Here is an 8255-nt window from a genome sequence, read left to right as displayed (position 1 = left end):
ATCTTTTTTTTTGTACTCGAGCTTAATTTTTAATTTAACAATATTATCCTTTTTTCAGTTTGTCTTGAAGAAATATATTTTGTCATTTCTTAATTGTGTCTGTACTTCTATTGGTAGATTCATGTTTCTAATGTACTTGGGTTTTATTGTTGTCAATATGTTTCTACTGTACTTAGGTTGGTCGAATTTAGACTAAAGATAAAAAGAAACCAAAAGCAACAAAAAAACCTTAACTATTTGTGACATTTTAGTCTAGGCTTAAAAGTTAAAAAAATGGTAATTTGAATTATTTAAGAGGACCTAATTAATTAAAGTCCTAACCATTTGGGTTTCGTATTGACGAGGGATGAGCAGATGAGGTATTGGTGTCAGGTGGTGTTCACGTGTGCTTTTCGCCGTCCACAAGACACGTAGTAGAATAACAAAAGTTTTCTTTCCTTCCCTTTTCTAAAAAGTCTTCACGCCTGGTGTAGCAGAAGCGTAACAAATCTCAAGTCTCGTTGATTCACTTGAATATCCGAAAGAGAGATTCTTCTCTAAGATCAAACTTGATCAAAAAAGGAAGTTTCAGCTGTAAAGCTCTGAATATTTTATAAAAACTGAATAGTTCACAAAGAAGGAAAACTAACTTAAAGAGATCCCGTCACAAACGATCGGGTCAAGCCACAACTCACGCTTCCTCAAATAAAGGAACATGACTTATTCAACTAACTAGAATTCAAAATAAAAGAATAAGAAATAAACCCAACTCCTCCTAAAGATACGCTGCATCAGGTCTCCGGGGGTATGAGAAGATTCGCCTCTGAATCTGCAGTGTCTGTATCGCCTTTGAAAGGACTGAGATGCTTGATGTTGAATACATTTGCTGTTCGAATGTGCTGAGGTAAGTCTACTCGGTACGCATTTGGGTTAATGCGCTCGATCACCTTCACCGGACCGATCTTTCGCGACTTCAACTTGTTGTACTCATGAAGAGGAAGACGGTCTTTTGTAAGGATCACCCACACCAAATCACCAGGCTCCAAAATGAGTTCACGCCGATGCTTATCAGCTGCCTCCTTATACTTTGCTGCTGAATTTTCAAGGTTAGCAATGGCTTTAGAATGTACCTCATGCAACGATGTAACGAAATCCAGTGCAGTCCCATGCAGTCTAGTCGTGTCAGGTAATGTTGTTAACGCCAAAGGACCACGGGGAATGTTCCCATACACCACCTGAAAAGGACTAAAGCCCAAGCTGCGGTTGTTGGCATGGTTATGGGCAAATTCAGCCTGTGGTAGCTTTGTTTCCCACGACCTGACATTTTCCCCTACTAAGCTCCGCAGCATGTTACCCAACGCACGGTTTGTGACTTCCGTCTGCCCATCCGTCTGAGGATGATAAGCAGTGCTCATATCCAAGCTCGTCCCCAAGAGCTTCCAAAGAGATCTCCAAAAATGACAGAGAAATCGAGTATCTCGATCAGAAACTATCGAAGTTGGTAGGCCATGTAGCCGATAGACTTCTTTGAAGAACAACTGAGCCACGGCCTGAGCATCTGTCGTCTTCTTACACGCCACAAAGTGAGACATTTTCGAAAATCTGTCCACAATGACAAATATCGAATCATTTCCTCGCTGGGTGCGAGGTAACCCCAAAATGAAATCCATGCTCAAATCGGTCCAAGGCTGCGTGGGTACTGGAAGAGGCAGATACAACCCAGCATTCGACGCACGTCCTTTAGCAAGTTGACATGAACGGCAACGCTCCACGAACCTCTCAACATCCTTCCTCAATGTCGGCCAGAAATAGGATTGTGATACCAACTGTAGTGTTCTGTCTCGTCCCACATGACCCTCTGCATGAAGCTCTTCGATGATCCGTAACCTCAGGCTGCTCTCCGGAACACAAATCTGATTTGCTTTGAACAGAAACCCATCCTGAAGTGAGAAATCTGATCGCAACCCCGCCTGAACATCTCGCAGAACCGAGGCAAAGTAAGGATCTGTGATGTAAAGGTCTGCAAAAGAAGCAAATCCTGGTACTGTTGTGTGCAAGGTCGTGACAAGACTGTGTCTCCTACTCAACGCATCAGCAACCTTATTCAACTTCCCTGCTTTATGGCGAATAGAGAAAGTAAATTGCTGCAGGAAGGCCACCCAAGAGGCGTGTCTTGCTGAGACTTTAACTTGGCTATCCAGGTGTTTTAAGGCATCATGATCTGTGTAGAGGATGAACTCACGATGAAACAGATAGTGCCTCCAGTGTTTGATTGCCTGAATGATAGCATAAAACTCCACATCATATGTGCTATACCTGCTGCGTGCTCCCGCCATGAAACTCCGGTATATCTACCTTGAACCCAGCTTCCCATCGTCGATCATCTCTCTCCCGCGGCACATCACTGCCCTCATCATCACGGCGTGATCGATACTCCGCAAAAGGATTGATGTCCTCGTCCGACTCCTCATCTTCATCACGTACGGATCTGCGACGTTGAGGTTCCCGTTGCAACAATACCTCAGCTAGCTCATGTATCGAGTCATGGATGGTAGCCTGTATGTTTTCTTGCATTACCAACAACGTTTGTCGCAGTTCTCCCCATTCAAGGTGGTGTTCACGTGTGCTTTTCGCCGTCCACAAGACACGTAGTAGAATAACAAAAGTTTTCTTTCCTTCCCTTTTCTAAAAAGTCTTCACGCCTGGTGTAGCAGAAGCGTAACAAATCTCAAGTCTCGTTGATTCACTTGAATATCCGAAAGAGAGATTCTTCTCTAAGATCAAACTTGATCAAAAAAGGAAGTTTCAGCTGTAAAGCTCTGAATATTTTATAAAAACTGAATAGTTCACAAAGAAGGAAAACTAACTTAAAGAGATCCCGTCACAAACGATCGGGTCAAGCCACAACTCACGCTTCCTCAAATAAAGGAACATGACTTATTCAACTAACTAGAATTCAAAATAAAAGAATAAGAAATAAACCCAACTCCTCCTAAAGATACGCTGCATCAACGCCTCTCTCATCGTGGCGGTACTCAGTTAATGAATCATGGCGATACGTAGTTGTGGATTTATACTTTATTCTCTCTTCCCCATTGTTAATAAGGACTATAATCCACAGCTGGAGTATTTACATGTTTGTAAATCCCAAACATGCATGAATGTATCTCATATTATAGTGTTAATGGACACGTCTCATTTGTGTACATCTGTCCACCACATACACATGCCTCCTATGAAAAGCTAATTGGTTTCGTGAGGTGTCCACAAAAAGAACTTAATAGAATTGTTTATACAAAAAAGTATATGATAAAATCGTTCATATTTCCTTGTGGAACCGTATACAACTATATTCTAGTCGACAAACACAACCGAAAACATAACACGTTTCAACATGAGAGATGAATAATTCGAGGATAGCGCAAATGAATCTGATTATACATATGATCGTTACTTATTGGGATAACTACAAGTTATATGGAGATAACTCCTACTTCTAGATAGATAATGATGTTTAGTTTCCTAGTCCTTATCCTAATAGGAAACGTCTATGTATAAATACAGAGCTTTAGTTGTGAGAATAGACAAGCTGTTTTATTCTATTCAATAATAACTTATTTCATGGTATCAGAGCAAAAAGAACCTGAAACCTAATTTTTTTTTTCTACTACTAAAACGTGTTTCTTGATACTCAAGAAACATGGGAGACACGACTTTAGCTCTGTCCTCTACGCCTATGGCAACCTTACCCTCTCCTAATGATGCTTCTAGCATATACTATCTACACCCTTCCGACAACCCTGGAGCACTGATTACCTCTGTTTTGCTTCGCGGTGATAATTATACGGAATGGGCTACAGAGTTATCAAACTCTATCCAAGCCAAGCGAAAGCTAAGTTTCATCCAGGGAACAATCCCAAAACCTGCGACAGAACCAGATCTCTCACGATGGTTAGCTACAAACTCGATGCTTGTTGGATGGATCAGAACGTCCATCGACCCTAAAATCAGATCAACCGTAACCTTTGTACCTGACGCGCATAAGCTTTGGGACAACCTCCAGCGTCGGTTCTCTGTTCGGAATGGGGTCCGAATTCATCAACTTCGTGATGAAATTAATACATGTCAACAAGATGGTCAGACTGTGATCGAGTACTATGGCCGGCTCGCGAAACTATGGGAGGAACTTGATAATCTCAAGACACCTCGATCTTGCTCTTGTGATGCTTCCGCAGATATAGAAAAAGAACGAGCGGAGATACGAGTTCACAAGTTCTTATTTGGACTGGATGAGTCTCGGTTTCGTAACATCAGATCTCAGATAATTGATGAGGACCCTCTTCCCGACATCAACAATGTGTACTCCCGCGTCATCCGTGAAGAACAACACAACAATACATCACGATCAAAGGAACACAAAACAGAGGCAGTCGGCTTCACTGCTCAAGCTGCTCAAACTGATCTTGTCAAAACCACTACGCAACAACCTACAACAGTCTTCACCCGAAGTCGGGATCCAAATCGATCATGTCCTCATTGCTCTCGCAAAGGACATGATCAGAGTGAATGTTTTCTCTTGCACGGCTATCCAGAATGGTGGTATGAACAGAAGAATACCACGAATGCAGGAAATAATTCTCGTGGACGTTCTCAGAACTCAGGACGGGGTCGTGGCAGGTCTAACTCTTCGAGAGCACTAACAAACAATGCCTCTGCGGCTCCCTCTCCAACACTTAACAACGATCAGATCACTCAACTACTTCAACTTCTTCAGACCACTCAACAATCATTGTCTTCTGAAAAACTTTCGGGTAAACCTACACCTAAAGATGTTATCATAGATACAGGCGCATCGCATCATATGACAGGAGACCTTTCAATCCTGAGTGATGTCGTTGATATACATTCTTCCTCGGTCAGATTTCCAAATGGCCGCTTCTCTAAAGCAACAAAGAAGGGCAAACTTGTTCTCAGCCGAGACTACTACCTAACTGATGTTTTATATGTTGAAGATTTTAACTGCACATTGATATCGGTGTCTTGTCTTCTTAAACAAACTGGCTGTATTGCTATCTTCACTGACACCTTATGTGTTTTGCAGGACCGTTTTACGAAGACCCTGATTGGAACGGGTGAAGAACGTGAGGGGGTTTATTACTTCACAGGGGTCACGGCTGCACGTGTTCATCGGACTGAGTACAAGAATTCATCTACTTCAGAACTTTGGCATAGGAGACTTGGACACCCTTCTTTTCGAGTTTTGTCATCTTTACATGTTTTAGATAAACTGGTTTTCGATTCTGAGCAAGCCTCGAGTTGTGAGATTTGTTTTCGCGCTAAACAAACGCGCCAAGTTTTTAATAATAGTTCACATAAAGCTTTTGAACCATTCTCTCTGATTCATTGTGATGTGTGGGGACCCTACAGAACAACTTCTTCGTGTGGTGCTAGATACTTCTTAACTATTGTTGACGATTACTCGCGGGCAGTGTGGACATATCTGATGTTAGAGAAGTCAGAGGTCTCGAAATTGCTCATAGAATTCATGGCTCTGTCTGAGCGCCAGTTTGGCAAGACTGTGGACATATCTGATGTTAGAGAAGTCAGAGGTCTCGAAATTGCTCAAAGAATTCATGGCTCTGTCTGAGCGCCAGTTTGGCAAGAAAGTAAGGACAGTTCGCACAGATAATGGTTCTGAATTTCTCACCCTCTCGTCCTACTTCAAACAGCAAGGTATTGTCCATCAAACCTCATGTGTAGACACACCACAGCAGAACGCTCGAGTCGAACGGAAGCATCGCCACATCCTAAACGTAGCTCGGGCGTGTCTATTTCAAGCACATCTCCCAGTCACATTCTGGGGTGAGAGCATACTAACAGCTGCTCACTTAATAAATCGCACGCCATCTCAAGTTCTTCAAGGAAAAACACCTTATGAACTTTTATTTGGAACAAAACCAGATTATGATAAGCTCCGTGTCTTTGGGTGTTTGTGTTACTCTCATCGGAAGGCGCGTGACAAAGACAAATTTGGCGATCGCAGCAGAAAGTGTATCTTTGTTGGCTATCCTTATGGTAAGAAAGCATGGAAATTATATGATCTTGACACTCACGAGTTCTTCAGTAGCAGAGATGTTGCCTTCTCTGAATCAAAGTTCCCTGGTGTACATACTGATGCATATGTTACACCACCTATGAATCATTATGACCCTACTATAGATGATTGGTTACTACCGCACTTGGACTCAAGGGGGAGTTCGCTGCCTCTGCCACCTTCTCCTCCTACCAGTTCAGATCACACAGTCCCACCACCGGTTAGTACTAGTCTTCCGCCTACGTCTGAAACAAATCATGTAATGCCTACAGCAGCTATTCATACTTCTCCAGCATCACCGCACCAGTCTGTAACTCCTGTGCCTCCTACTACAGATGAATTTACTGCATCCCCAGGCATACCAGAGATTCTTGGTCGAGGTCAAAGGCATAAAACTACATCAATTCTACTCAAAGACTATGTGACCCATTCAGCTCAACATGATAATAAACCCTCTCACGTACTCTACTCGCCTGATCTTGGTCCTCCAGAAACGGTCTCAGGTATGACCCCATACCCTATATCTAGCTATCTCACTGACAAGATATTTTCAGTTACGCATCAAGCGTTTATGGCTGCTCTTATTCATGATGATGTTCCTAAGAGCTATCGCGAGGCTTCTAAACTCAAGATATGGGGCGATGCAATGCACAAGGAGGTCACGGCCTTTGAAGCCACTGATACATGGGAGGTCACTAATCTACCTCCGGGCAAGAAAGCCCTTGGCAACCAGTGGCTTTACTCTAACAAGTATAATGCGGATGGCACGTTAGAACGACCTAAAGCACGTCTCGTTGTGCTTGGTAATCATCAAACCGAAGGTGAAGACTTCACTGACACATTTGCGCCTGTTGCTAAACTCGCCTCGGTCCGCTTCATACTCAAACTAGCTGCAGTCAAGAATTGGTTTGTCCACCAGATGGATGTTACAAACGCATTTTTACATGGTGACCTCGAAGAAGAGATATATATGAAACTCCCGCAGGGTTTTAAATGCTCCGATCCGACCAAGGTCTGTCGTCTCAAAAAGTCTCTGTACGGGCTGCGCCAAGCACCACGCTGTTGGTACTCTAAGCTTACTAAGGCGCTCCAGGACTTTGGTTTCTCTCATGACTATGCTGACCAGTCTCTTTTCTCTAAAGTACGGGGTTCCACATGTTTGCATATCTTGGTATACGTGGATGACTTCGTGATTGCCTCTAATGATGCTAAAGTTCTACAAGAATTCAAAGACTATCTTCACCGGTGCTTTAAGATGAAGGATCTTGGCACATTAAAATACTTCTTGGGTCTCGAAGTTGCTAGGAATCAGACAGGGTTTTATGTTTCTCAACGGAAGTATGCTCTTGATATTATTGCAGAGACTGGTCTTCTTGGTGCTAAACCAGCTCCTGCACCTATGGAACTCAACCACAAGCTTGCTTTGGCTACAGGACCTCTCGCTAACATACAACAATACAGACGTTTGGTAGGTCGTTTAATCTACCTCACTAATACGCGTCCTGACCTTGGATATGCTATCCATACTCTGTCTCAATTCCTGCACAAGCCGCTATTACCTCACTGGGAAGCTGCGTTACGGGTAGTTCGATACCTCAAAGGAAGTCCAGGCCAGGGAATATTTCTTCAAGCCGATGATAACCTGCAACTAAGTGTCTACTGTGACTCTGATTGGTCATCTTGCCCTCTGTCTAGGCGTTCTCTGAGTGCATATATTACCTTCTTAGGTGAGTCTCCGGTTGCTTGGCAGACCAAGAAGCAAGATACAGTCTCTCTTTCGTCGGCTGAAGCTGAATATCGTGCAATGTCTGTTGCTCTCAAAGACCTAAAATGGATGAAGGGCCTTCTCGAGTCCTTTGGCATTGCGCATCCAACGCCAATGAAGCTCTACTGTGACAGTAAATCCGCTCTGTATATTGCTGCAAACCCGGTGTTTCATGAGCGTACCAAGCATATCGAGCGCGACTGTCACCATGTCCGCGATGCACTCAAGTCTAAACTCATTACTACTGAACATGTCACGTCAAAGAATCAACTCGCTGACATTCTTACAAAGTCATTACCAGGACCGGCATTTGAAAGATTCGTGTCCAAGTTGGGTGTTCGCAATCTCACACTGCCAACTTGAGGGGGAGTATTGGGATAACTACAAGTTATATGGAGATAACTCCTACTTCTAGAT

This window comes from Brassica oleracea, chromosome C5 (genome assembly GCF_000695525.1).
Source record: "Brassica oleracea var. oleracea cultivar TO1000 chromosome C5, BOL, whole genome shotgun sequence".
Classification (NCBI taxonomy): Eukaryota; Viridiplantae; Streptophyta; class Magnoliopsida; order Brassicales; family Brassicaceae; genus Brassica; species Brassica oleracea.
This window is presented reverse-complemented; position numbering follows the sequence as displayed.